Here is a 14,624-nt window from a genome sequence, read left to right as displayed (position 1 = left end):
TGCCACTACAGTTTGAATTTGCTAAAAATGTATATAAGTCGAAAAATACATTTTGTACTCCTTTTTGTTTACCTTCCTTCAGAAGAATTACTGTGACTAAGTCATGTGGTAGTGTGTATCCGTTCACTCCTTTTTATTGCTGAATAGCACTCCCTCAAATTAATATATTGTCATTCGTTTAACCCATTAATCTGTTGACAAACATTTGGATTTTTCCAGTTTGGGGCTGTTACAAATAAAGCTACTATGAGCATTCATGTACAAGTCTCTATGAACATTTGTTTTTATTTCTCTTCAGTAAATATAGAGGAGTGGAATGGTTGGATAATATAATAGGCATATGTTCATATTTTTAAGAAACTTTCAAATTATTTTTCAAAGTGATTATAACATTTTGCATTGCCAACAGTAATGTGCAAATCCAAATTCCTCTATATCCCCAATACTTGATGTTATCTATCTTTGTAATTTTAGCCATAAAATGAGTGAGTAGTGGCATCATATTGTGGTTTTAATTTCTCTTTTTCTTACTAACTAATGATGTTGAACATCTTTTCATGTGCTTATTTGTCATTTACATATCTTACTTGGTGAAGTGTTTTTATTTTTTTCCAACATTTCACCACATATATTTCCTTTGTATGCAGTCTAAGCTGAGAATGGCATGTAAATGGGTAACTGTGAAATGTAGCAATTTAATTGTTTTCCAATCAAAATAAGAAACAAACCAGATAATCTCATTTCTATTAACTTTTGAAGGTTTACAACAGTTAAGGTGTTTTTGCTTCTATGTGTAAAGGTTAAAAAAATCTTTTTTTTCAATAAAATACAAGAGTAACCAATTTCACCATCAAGTAAAAGTAACAGCTGGGATTCTTGTTTAAATTAGTCTAAAGTGGCTTTTAGGAACTTAGTTGTAGGCTGCTGTGCTGACACCATGACAAACCAAAGTGTAGGGTTGCATCTGGTTTTGTTTTGATATTCATTTCAATATCCAATGCTAATGGATTGAGTTCTAGAAATGTTCTGATTGTAAAGCAGGGATCTGTTTGGATTCCACCATAAGTATGTTCCTTGGGTTGGATGCTGGAGGATGAGGCACACTTTGATGGACCCATGTCAACTACTTAGTAGTCATCAAGGTAAAAAAATTGATCATCTCCTCCTTGGTATTTTATTCCTTGCAAATACACTTGGTATCACAAGATACCTCCAATTCCACCAAATCCTGTCACAAATTGAGATCCTTCTTGTGATTTATCTGTGGCAATTTCCAATGTAGCTCCAAAGTTTTTATAGTTGTTAACCATTCCAGCAAGGGCATGCTCTCAATTAGTTGATGTTCTTGTCCTGTTTCTTTGTCTGTGAAATGAGATTCGCCCTTCTCTTTTTCTGGAGCTAGATAGAGAATTTACTCCTCTTCTGTGCCTTGGCAATGAAGGACAATTCTCATTATATCCAGATTTTCATAGACTACTAGAATTTCTACAGCTCCCATCTCAAAAGCCTTTAGTGTAGCTTCAACTCCAATGCAGTACTTTCCCCGTGTCCTGGCTGATTTCATCAAAGTGTCATCCTATTAATATCTTCTCTTGAATAAATTTCATATTGGAAAGGACTTCAGTAGATAAGTCAGTAGCTTGGTTGAATCCACTTTCACCACCGTAGGATATATCAACTAATTTTAAAACTTTTGATTGCAACCTCTGATCAAACATACCAAATTAGCCGATCCAGCTAACTCTCACCTTATCCCCAGAAATGAACAGCTGCACAGCGGTCTCAGCTACTTTACGAACACAGTTGTCACTTTTCCTTTGTTACACACTCAAAACATAAGGCTGACTGACCCCCTCTACCATGTTCCTTTGGGGGATCCACAGTGACTTTGTGCAGGACCTCTCTCATGTTTCTTTGGAGTGTGCTGAAATGCACGCCACTATCATCTATTACACTGAAGCCAAACCTACTGTCATCTGAAAGTAGTGCTATAAGAGCCTCTGCATGGAATTTGTTGTCACACAAACACAATGATGTATTAGTTGGTTTGAAAGGTTTAAAGTCAATGTTGACTTTCTTTTCCTTTCCTTCTTCCGTTAAAATTGTACCACACTAAATAACCACACCATTTGGAGGGACTTTGTTAATAAGGTCTGTATCCATTGTGCAGATGTAATGGTTCCCAGGACTGAAAGGCAGTCTACTCGTGACTTAAAGGTTAGATGCAGTTCCAAACTCATCTGCCAACATTTTTGCCACTCGAGAAATCTGGTCTTTGGGAGGAATGATCAATGATATCATGCTTGTCCATTGCGGCGGGCCGCCTCCAGGTCCTTAATCAGCTTCCTGATCTTCTAGATCTCCATGTTTCTGACCGCTGCACTGGGCCATCTCCTGGCCTCCTCCTCCCTGAGCCATGGCTTTGACTTAGGACACCGGCTTCTTCTCTATGGGCAGGGCAGCTGCGTGAGTTGCAATCCTCTCACAGTGTGTTTAAATCCTCTCCCCCAATTGGCTTATTGGTTTTTGATGAGTGAATGAGTTTGAGAGTTTTTTTGTATTTTGAATACCTGTTCTTTATCAATATGTGATTTACAATGCTTTTGTATTTATAATCTCTATAGTTACATGCATAATTTTATATTTAAAGATTTTATTTATTTATTTTTAGAGAGGGAAAGAGAGGGAGAGAAACATCAATGTGCGGTTGCATTTCGCATTCCCACTGCTTGGGATCTCGCCTGCAACCCAGGCATGTGCCCTACATTGGGAATTGAACCAGCAACTCTTTGGTTCACAGGCCAGTGCTCAATCCACTTGAGCCACACCAGCCAGGGCAGAAGTGAGCCTTTAAAGAAATGGCTTTCTTTATCCTAAATATTCTTTGTTCTTAAATCTATTTGTCTAATATTAATACAGTTACTCTAGTTTTATTTTTTTTAGTGTTTGCATAATGTATTTTCTATGCTTTTAGTTTGTGTGTATCTATACTTAAGGTATATTTCTTTTATACAGGATAGGGTTTTTGGGGGGTTTTTTTTGATCTAATTTGATAATTTTTACCTTTTAATTGTGCTATTTAGATAATCTATGTGTATGTGATACTGGCATAATTAGATTTAAGCTAAAATTTCTGTGTATTTTTTATTTGTCTCGTTTTTTTTCATTTTCTTTATTTTCTTATTTTGGATTTTTTAAAAATTCTACTTCATCTTTTATGTTAGCTTATCAGATATAACATTTATAGTCAATTTATTATTTTAGTGGTTTCTTCAAGGAATATAGTATGCATTTTAACCTTATCACAGTAAAATGTTCATGATACTATGCCACTTCGCACAAATTACAAAAATGTCACAATAATATGCTTCCATTTTTCCTCTTACAAAATTTGTGCTGTTGTTGACCTATGTTATACTTATATAAATGTTATAAACTCTACAATCCATCATTTAACTTTTTGCTTAAATTTTTAAAAAACATTCACTTTTTAAAAGACTTTAAAAATAATATTAAATATCTTCTATGTTTATCCATGTAATTATCATTTCAAACCCTCTTTGTTTCCTAATGTCAATCCACATGTCAATTCGATATCATTTTTCTTCTGCCTGAGGACTTTATTCAACATTTAGCCTCATTTTTGGTAAATATTTTGCTAGTTATTAAAACCTAGATTGGTGCTTTTTTCTTTCAGTACTTCAAAGATGTCACCCAGTCATTTTGTCATTGACTTTGTTTCTGATAATAAATCTACTATTATTCTTACCTTTGCTCCTTTCTGTATAATGTCTTTTTTCTTTGGTCACTATTATCTTTTTTTTTAAATTACTGCTTTTGTAGAATTTGGTTATGGTATGTCTTGGTACAGTTTCCACCATGTTTCTTGTACTTTGAGTATGTTAAGTTTCTTGTATCTGCAGATTTCTTATTTTCATAAAATTTGGAGAATTTTCAGTCATTTTATCTTCTCTCCTTCAGGGAGTTTAATATTTTAGACTGCTTGAAGTTTTCTAACAGCTCAGAGATACTTATATATTTTTAATACTTTTTTAATGTTTCGTTTGAATAGTTCCTATTTCTGGATCTTAAAATTCACTAACCTGTCTTCAATTTAAATGTCTAAGCAGTCATTTATTCCATCCAGTGTATTTTTCATTTTACACATTGTAGTTTTTATCTCTAAAATTTAGATTTTGTTCTTTTTTATATTTTACATATGTCTACATACTTTTCTGAATACATGCAATATGCATATAATAATTGCATTAATTTTTTTCAGCTAATTCTTATATCTGTGTTATTTGAGTCAGTTTCAGTTAGCTGATTTTTTTCCTCTTTATGGATTGTATTTTCCTTCCTGATAATTTTTTATTAAATGCCACCTATTGTGAATGTTATCTTTTGGGATGCAATAAATTTGTGTGTTTATATAAATATTTTTCCAACTTGGTTCTGGGATACAGTTAAATTATCTAAGAAACCATTTGATCCTTCTTTCTTATGATTTGTTAGACACGATGGCAGAAGCCTTTACTTTATCCAAATTATTTCCCTCTACTCAGGAAAAACCCTCCTATGTACCCTACTTAATGTCCTGAGATTCAGGGGATTTCAGGTCTAGCTTATGCGAACAGGTATTACTCCCGGTCCATTTCAAGTGCCAGATAACGTTACCTATAATTTGGGGGTAATTTTTTTCCCCTAGCCTTAGGTAGTTTTTCACGTGCATGTGCATTATCATTAATCAGCTGAATCATTGATTGAGGTAGGCCCTCTGCAAGTCCCCAAATTTCTCTCTCTTTGCAAACTTCTGTCACTCTATCCTGTGAACTGTGGTCACTTTGGTCTCCCAACTCCTCCTTCTCAATGTCCAGCTAGATCCACCGCAGTTCCTCATATCTGAACTGGGCTTGGAAACTCTCTCAAAGCAGTAAGCTAGGGCAAATTTCGAGCTTATCTCAGAGAAAACTGTCCTTCACTGCTTCATATCTTGTGCCTTAAAAACCATTGTATTATATATATTGTCTTTTTAAAAATTATTTTAGGTAAATCCAGACCTTGCCACTTTACCTCAGGCAGAAGGAGAAGTTCTGTCAGGTATCTAATGTTGCATTAATAACTTTGTTTTAATTTTGTAAAGTCCCCCAACATCTTAATGTATCAGTATTTATTTCCACAACCATCCGAAAGAAAAGCTCCCAAATCTACTAAACCAATGAGTAGATTGTAATCTACATACGAAGTGCAATAATGGGTGCATATTTTGGTGGCATCTCACGTGGTCCAGAAGTTGGTTATGAGGCCATGTTGTTGGAAAACTCCCTAGAGAAGTTGATGCTTGAGTTGTTTCTTAAGAGTAAATAAGAGCAAAGATGGATGAGGAAAAGGGAGTAAGGGGCAGATGGGAAAGCTAAAGAAAACCTCATACTGCCCTCCAAATGGCTTATTTTCTACCAGGCAGACAGACTTTATTGAAAAAAGAAGGTAAGAAAATAAACATAGTCATATATGGTCTGGCATCTTTGTCAGGGAGAAAGAAGGGTAGGGGGAGAGAGTAAATTTTGATTCAAAATGACCTTTCAAGTTCTTGAAATTGGAAAGATTATTCTGAATTAATGTTATGTGAGAAATTATGGCCAGTTAACTTCTATTTCATATCATACAAAGAAGAAAGAGGAGAAGGAAAAGGGAGAGAAGAAATAGGAGAAAGATGTATAAGAGAAAGAGGGGGAGGTTACAACTGCAGCCAATTAGAGCGCACTGATGAAACTGTTCTTTAATATGAAGGTGATCTTGAAAATGATCTATAAGAACCAACTTTGCCATAGACTTTTCTCCAAGTAGTAAAAAGACATTGAGTTTGCCTCCCTTAGCCTTGCCTGTCTATAGGCTTGGGTCCAAAATACCACCTGGGTTACTGTCAGGTAGTGTTACCTATTCTCTCCATCATGCTTCTGCTTCACCAGGACTTTGCTCAGAGTCCCTTAGCTCAGAGTTGGATGCTCTGAAACAAAGTGAGTTCCCTTTTACTGCCAACATCCTGCTCCTTACTCACTTTGCTTTAGCCGCACTGTAGCTGTAACAGATTTTCTCTTTATTCTTGACAGATGAATTTTATTTGCTTTTCTGATGTTGGTTTCTGCGATGGTTGCCTTGTGCATACTCCTTTTATAGAAGCAGGAACAGACGGGAGAGGGGGGACAAGTTGTAGGAAAGAAACCCCCAAGAGAATATAATCACCTGTCCCTCTTTCATGCTGTCCCTTTTTTAATGCTCTGGGCCTCCTGGTATCTAAGGCTCAGAGGAAAATATAGACACATGATGCTCAGCCTTGCTTACTTCAGAAAAAAAAATCCCAGAGAATCATAGTGCAATAATAGGACTTATTATTCCTTAACATTTAATAAAGCCCATAGTGATAGATGCTAAACATAAGCTAGTGTAGTATCTGCCTTTTGAAAGCTGAAACTCAAAAGACAGAGCAGAGCAGGGAAATCATGCAGATGGACAAAGGAATGAAGAAAATGGGGAAGCAGCAAGACAGATGGCCAACTCCACGGATCTTTTCTTTTTTTCCTCCAAATTTGTTCTTCTGGGTTAGGACCCCAGGACATTCTGAAGGGGATTTCTTTTTTTTTTGTTCCATTTGCTTGTTTGTATTTAATCAAGGTTTGCTATAAACAGTAAAGCCAAGCTTCTCTTAATCATGCTTGCCATTAGGGGGTTTAAATACAAAACTCCTACTTAAAATTACAGCTATACTTTGATGAAAAACCTTCTCAACCCACTTCATTTTATATTTTTCTCATTGGTTTTTTAAAATAGGACTGGAGAGTGCTAATGGAGTGTTTTGGAACTTAGAGTTCTTTGTGGTTTTCTAAGTCTCAAAAAAAAAAAAAGCAGTCCTACTTACTGCCTTATCACCACTAATCAGGGCTTATGTGTGACTGGAAAATTAGAACCTTCACACGTGGCAAGCAGGAGACTTAGGGGCATGGGCTCAGAAAGAAAACATCTAAATATTGATGTGATTACTAAGGACAGAATATTCCCCTGTACCCACGTAATTCTGGAAGTCATCCAAGTTATTAATAGCTATGGTGACAGGACTGTACATTATATTGTTTCCTCATCGACGAGAACGGAATGTTAGGCTGTGAGGATTGTGACATGGAAACTATGTGGTTGGCTCTGCTGTGTTTTATTTTCTCCTTTTGAGGGCTTTCTGTCCTTTGTACTTTTTAACCACTGCTTGTGGGCAAACATCTTCGTGGCGGATGAACAAGAAATGACCTCACGGAAACAGTCTGGTGGGGACCCACAACTGATTTAAAATAAATAAATACATTGATCACCCTCCAAGGTATACAGAGGGATATGAAGTGACTTGGTTCTCCTAGTGATGGTTTGATCCACTTAAGATAGTAAATCTGTACCTCTTTACTCTGAATCATTGGGTTGAAATGCCTGTCCCATGCTAGACTGGCCTCTGATTTCCATCTTGTCAAAAGAGAGCATTTTTGTTGCTACCGAGGTTGGGATTAACTCAAAGAAGGGAACACAGGTCTGGATGGTCCCAAACCCCACTCAGCACCTCAGGCAAAAAAGCCAGCTCTTGTTACAGAATAACAGTACTCTGAACAGAGGAAAATGAAGAGATGAATTAAACCCACCAAAGGTAACATTTAAAAAAAAAATCCACAATGGCATTAAATCATTCATTTCTTCATAAGTTGTTAATGCATTTCTTCAAGTGTTTATTCCAAAGGACTTTTGCTTTTAGCATACACAATTTAGGTATTTTTGCAGACATTTTACAAGACTCTTTACATTAAGCTATCTCATCAGTCTTCATTTGTTTTTGATTCTTCCAAGTTTTGAATGGCATATATTAATAGGAAGGCACTCATTTTCTTCCTTATGTTTTAGAATTAATTTATAATGATCTTCAAACAACTTGTTTTTATAGTGGCCAGAGTTGATGCTTTAAACATTATTGCTACTTTTTTTACTCTGGATATTTTGTTATTTTGTAAACCCTGGGACATTGTAAAGTTACCACTTAGTAAATGCTCAAAAAAATATCAATCGGCTAATTGCTTCAAGGAGCTAAGGTATTCCCTTTAGAATTATTACTGTCTGTCTAGTTTAATTTATGTTTTAATAATAGTCTATGTGTGTAAAATGTACAATGGAATGGCGGCTTAGGGCCTTTGCAATTATTTTGATTTCAGGATCCTCCTAGATTTTATGGAGACTCAGACACTAATTTTTAAAATTTTCACTACGCAGTTTAGATTTTAAAGCATCCTTTAACACTATCAGAGCTGTGGCCCCATCCTGAAAGAACTATGCATTTCAGAGCCTTTGTATTTCCTCCTAATTTCCCCTCTTGGTCAAATTAAATGTTCTTTTCAATTAAGTCATCTTTTAAACCTTACTCGCCATCTTTAGAACATACCGTTTTGACTTTGATAAGCTCTGGCACTCTGAGTTCCTTGAGTTTCTTTGCCTCTTTCCTTGGGCTTGCCCAGGGCAAGGTCTAACACTGTCAAATCATTTGGGGGAGGGCTTTATCTCCAATTTTCAATCATTTTCATTTTCATCAGTCAAAAAGAAACGCCATGTCTTGGGGATAAGTGTCAGCACATACTTTGAAGATGATGGGCTCATGTTTCTAGCATAGTTAATCCTTGAAGTTACTTTTTAAAAAAATTTATGTATATAGTCTTAAAAATTAACTATGCTACCTAGAATGAGTTTCAGTCTTCTCTCTGATTAGAGATATGCTTTCTCTTATGGCTTCTACCATCACTTTTTTACTTTTCGGTTGAGACAAAATAACCTTTTGGTTATTTTATCTGGTTTTTTTAAAAAAAGTCAATTTTTATATTATGATAAGACTCATTAAATTTTAGGAATTTATTATACATCTTCTCATCTCCCTGTCCCCAGCAATTACACATACACATAGTCACACACACAGGCACACTCACAGGCATGCTAACCACTAGAGTCTGGATTACTATAGTTCCAGTCCAGCACTCCTTATGAATGAATTGATGTCAGACTCCACTCTGCACCTTGCAGTGGCTGGCCTATCAACTTTTATTTTATCTTTCCTAAGGTAAAAATAGAATAACAAATGGGACACATATTTATTATTTGTCTTTCTTTACCTCAAGGCTGTCTGAAATCATTTAAGAAAAGAAAAAGTTAAGTATTCTTTTGCCATTTAAAGATCCACAGATAAATAATGAAGCAGTAACTCCATATAAAATAGTGATAAGCTATGTTCAAGAACTACTTTCACATGTAAAATCTCATGTAATACTCACTTTGTACATAGTACATGTAAATGTTACCCTTCTTTTATTGTTGAGCATATTAGGGATCATGACAGTTGAAGGAATTTTTAATGCTCAAACACATAAGAAAGTAATATAACCTGACACTGAATTCTATTATCAGCTAACTGAACTTCTTTTTTATTTTCTCTTTCCTTCTTTACTTTCCTCTTTGTCAGTATACTTTTAATTTCACTATTTTTTCATAAATGAATATAACCAATTCACATTTACTGTGGTTTCATATGTATCTGGAAATATTCTGGTATTTTTAATTTGTGCTTTTAATCTAACATTTGTCCTATTTGTTTATTGATGTTTTATTTCCTGCCTCTTTGTTATTTAGTTGGATTAGGGTTTTTTTTTTAGGTTTAAAATTTTTTCTTTATTTGTTAGAAATGTAAATAGTCTGTATCATGTTTTTCTACTGTTTCTCTTAAAATTTTAATATGAAGAACCCCACATTTGGTTAGTAGGAGTCCTTTCAAGCCAGCTTCTGTTTTGTGCTGACATGATGACTTCCTTGAATTCTGATCCCACATGTTTCCAGGCTCACCTCATATTTTCTCCACTACAGAGGCGGAATTTGCCACTTACAAACCTCGGTCTCCATGCTAACTGTACCCACTGCTAACAGGGTTTATTTCAGTGGATTAGGCTGGGATTTTTAAAGATGTTTTATTCTCTAACCTCCAAATCAAACCAGAAACTGCAGAACTTTTTCTCATCTTTCCTCATTTCATATTTAGATCTCTCTTTTCTTATGGTTTTCAATGACATTGTTAACTCATTTGAACAAATGAGTTAACATTTGAATCCTACAATCAAAACAAAATATTTCAGAATTATTAATAATACCATGCTATCAATGGTTACCAAGTAAATGTCAATAGTTTTCTGAAGATCTTTTTGCCTTTGGACTATACTCTAGTAAAGATGTACAGTTAAAATCTTGTTCAAAAATAACCTGAATTAATTCCTCTATTGTAGTATTTGATTAATATTTAAATATGCATCTTGGTTAATTTGTATCTATTTGTATTTAAATGTTAGGGTTTACTATTTATTGTTTGGATTAAATTTTACTTTTCAATAAGCAAAGAATTTAGATGTGTCAAAATTACATTAAAAAATGCTCAGATTTATTATTCTTAATTCTATCTAGTCAAGCCCATCTCCACCAATCCTCTATAAAATTTTATTAGGTTTGAATTTAACATATTCTTATTTCCTTTTTTCTGACATAAAATATAGCATACCACATATTTTCTTTGTTCCTTAAAAGGTAGATCTTTGAAATCACTTCATACTAGTTTGTAGAGATCTTTCTTATTCTTTTTTTAACAAATACATTTTAATAACTTTTTAATAATTTTTGAATTTTTGCAAATCTTATAAGTGAGAAATTGTACTCTTTTTCATTGTTAAACTTTAAACAGCAGTAATAACAACAGCATATTCCTTCTTATAGTGACCGGTTTCCTCTCTCTCCACAAAGTGGAGTCAACCTTTCATGAGTCTTAGATACACCTCCACATGATTTTTGTTCTTTTTCTAGTTCAGTCACAATATGATTCAATATTCTATACCCCCTTAAGCAAATTTTAAATTATTACCATCGGTATACTCTATATAACCAGTAATAAAAAGAAGATGAAAAATTGGAAACTCTAATGTTCTTCATTTTTATCTATCATCTATCTATTGATCTATTATCTTCCTATATTTTCCTATAGCTGTTTTACTGCTTATATACATAGATACATACATAGTAAATCAAGCAAGATACATGGATAGCAAATTCAGTCTTCATTCTGAGCTAATTTGATATTTCTAACTGATGTTTATAACTTTTTCCATGGCCTCTTCCATGTTCTTTTTGCCCTCAGCCAATCCTATGATAAGTAGTCAGAATTCTTTCCTAGCGGAGTACCCCAGCTCTTAATTTTTGAAGGGTCTTGAAATCCTACATGTGTAGAGTTGCTGTATTGAATCATCTGTTTTACACCACTGAAAATTCTTACGTGATCTATAGAAATCTTTTAATTCAAAATATTCTTATTCTTACCCACTTGTATTTTCCTATGAAAATGATGAATGCTTCTACTTGCATAGAATCTGCTGTTGGTCTAGTGGTATCAGAAATCCACCACAGTCATGTGACAGGTGCATCACTGGAAAGATTTCTTCCTTGCATCTAAGACCACTAAATTTAGGGAGCTCAATGTGACATCACAAGAATTTTGTGAATGTGTTATTCAGTGTAAGAGTGAGTTGCAATTTCAATTTCCTATCTGTGGATCCCTTTCCTGTATGTTCTGACTATGGTAGGATTGGCACCATATGTTGGTCTCTGTTTCAGAAATTAAACTGCATTTTATAAGACAACACTCTTTCCTTCTATGGTGCTGAATACTAGCCCATGTCATGACCCAGTCTTTAGTAGAACACCTCACCATTCTTCCAGACCAGGCTGCTTCTGGGTCACGAAAACTAATAAATCCTACTTGCATCAGTTTGTTACCTTAATTATTTTTCTGTAAAATGAGATTTTGGGTCAGAAATATTTTAGTTGACACTATGATAGCTATAAGGCATTCTATAATATCATGGCTGCTATTGCTGGGAGTAGATTGATGAAAAGAAATGACAAATTCAAAACCAGAATGTGTCAATTCCAGGGATTATAAATCACCTCCTCCATGATAGAAAAGGTTCATTTTAACTGACCTTCCACAGATAAATAGCTGGCGCTTAGAGATTCGGGGTCATTCTGGTATTCAGTGTTTGTCTCACCTTCTGGCAGACTGGGCCTTCAGAAGTGCCAATAACCAGATAAGACCTGGTGAGGAGAAGTCCATATATCAGGCCCAAACTTAGCTGTTATCATTATTACTGTGACCATTTTTCTCAGAAGGCCTTAGAAGAAGTCCTTGGGGTGGCTGAGAAATGAGGTTGACTGACATTAATAGGGTTGTCTCAGTTTGTGTTATACCCTCCAAAGTGAGTGATTTTTGATAAATATTCACAAGTGACTCAATTCTGAAAGTTGAAACCTCATAATTCTTTCACAAACTTCCTTGTCACCAGTCTCTTAATTTTGTGTTTCCATGTCCCAGACTATGTAGCTAAAACATTAGCCATGTGTATGAATTCATGTAGATTCCTACCTCTGTCTATCTTACCTTCTAGGAAATGAACAAAATGTGTCTGTCCACTAGGATGATTTCACTATTCTCTTTTATATTCCTGTAGGAAAATGTAGAAGATAAATTAAATAAAGAAGCACAATAAAATATATTATGTAGAAAAATAATGCATAGCAGATGAATGGAGAATGTAGAGAGATTGCAGTTATGATTAAGTTGGTCAGAGAAGGATACCAGAGAACGTAGAAGGAAATAAGAATTGATAGAGGAGGGTATAAGATCAATTGGGATAATATCTTTGTAGCAGTGGTTCTCAAATTTGGCTGTACCTTGTAATTATCTGGAGAGCTATGTAAATTTTGATATCTGGATTCTACCTTCAGGGATTCTGACTTGGTTGGTCTGAGGTGTAGTGTGGGTATTAGGACTTTTTAAAGATCCCAGGTGATCTTACTAAGATGCCAAGGCTAAGAAATTCTGCATTATTAGGAAAGTCCCTAGGCCGAGTTTATGCTATGGTCTTTAAGTAAGGCAGAAATAGTCTCATGGGAAAGGGAAAGAATACCTTTTGGTAGTGGGATAGAGGTGGGATTCAAGTGTTTGGTGGTCTTTGGGTATTCAAAATAATTAATTTTCCATTAATCCCTGTTGTAGTTCTTTGAGTCTTACACTTTAGCAACCAATGGTTTATTCTTGAGTCCTGTGAGTCTGCAAAGTCTAGACATAGGATCAGATACTGAATTTTGTTTTTTTACTACATCTGCCTCACAGCTAACAGAGACAAATTATTCCAGAAGACACAGAAACTCCCTGGTCTCCTGACTATGAGATAAAAATGAAAAGCTCTGAGCTTTTTGTTTTCTAACTTTGTGATCTCTAACACAGATGAAAATAACAAAACACAATCCATGATCATTGTGTCATTCCATGCTTGTCTGTGGCTTCAGCTCTGTAGACCACCACACCGTTTCCTTCACTGGGCACTTTATTTGCCACAATTTTGGGAGATAATTTCAGTAGTTCCATCATCATTGGATACCATGCATAACCAGTGTCCCATCCTTTAATGCTAGCAGAATCTCTGCTACCTTCAAACCAAACCAGGTCAAATAACACATTTCAGATTCTCATTTCCTTGAGAGTCAGTTGGCTGTGGCTAGTTCTGATACCAATTACTGTACTGAAGAAAGTTCAGGCAAAGAAACAGCCAACTCTAACTAGTTGTCTCCTGATTTTTCACAGGATATTATATGGTTTACAGAAACTTTGGGAAAGCTAAAGAATAGTCTCTAGATCAAGCTTTGAAGATTTCTGTACTCCTAAACTAGGCTGTTGAGGCAGATGCTGAATTTGAGAAAATCAGGAAGATGCTTACAAAATCAGAAACTTGCAAAGCTGGCAAGCCATCCCCAAAATTGCCTACTACATACTTATGTCAACATCTTTCTGATTGCTCCAGTGACTATTTTCTGGGGCATAATTTCTTTCTCTTGTTGAAGTTATTGTCTTATCTTTTCTCCAACATTTTGTGACTCATGATTTTCCCTTCATCCTTTACCCTGAGGCAGTTAGATGTTCTGCTGTATTTGTTTGTGGTACCACCTTAGAGAAGGGTGAAATATGCAGCTGTGGTTCCCACTTGCGATTATTTTTATGGGTAGCTGGGAGGACTGGATGTACTACCAGGTGATGTTCCTTCTTGACTAGTCTGGGCGGCCCCAGGATCCCTGATACCTGGGGCACTGTCTTTCTCCTGAATGGGCTTTTACATGCGCTGATCCAATGAATTCTATTTGGCTGAATTCATCCATTACTAAGTAGTAGACTGTTGCATTCTATAGGCCAAAGGCTATTATAGAGTCTTAAGAATACCAAGACCTCTTAGGTCTTCACAGTTATTAGGAATGATAGAAATTATGATACCAGTTGACAGGTGCTATAATGAAGGTATATGCTGAAGACTTTGAGCACTTGGAAAGGCAGAGTAATTTAGAAGAGTACAGTACATCTGAGTTTCTTTCTTCTCAGGGATTTCTACACTCTTAATGACAATATACTGTTCTCCTATGCCTGCCACTTATGTCTCAGTGTAAATACTATTTAAAAAAAATAGTTCCATTGCTCC

At 35.3% G+C, this 14,624-nt stretch overlaps 1 pseudogene; it reads right to left on the bottom strand.

Moving 5' to 3' along the window:
• Positions 1-1,127: 1,127 nt before the first annotated feature.
• LOC129071163 (eukaryotic peptide chain release factor subunit 1-like) lies at positions 1,128-2,381 on the bottom strand (annotated as a pseudogene).
• Between the last annotated feature and the right edge of the window lie 12,243 nt (positions 2,382-14,624).

This window comes from Pteronotus mesoamericanus, unplaced genomic scaffold, assembly GCF_021234165.1.
Source record: "Pteronotus mesoamericanus isolate MK-2021 breed Mesoamerican mustached bat unplaced genomic scaffold, CSHL_Meso_final contig_26, whole genome shotgun sequence".
Classification (NCBI taxonomy): Eukaryota; Metazoa; Chordata; class Mammalia; order Chiroptera; family Mormoopidae; genus Pteronotus; species Pteronotus mesoamericanus.
The sequence above is the reverse complement of the archived record's forward strand: the minus strand, read 5'-3'. Positions and strand labels throughout refer to the sequence as shown.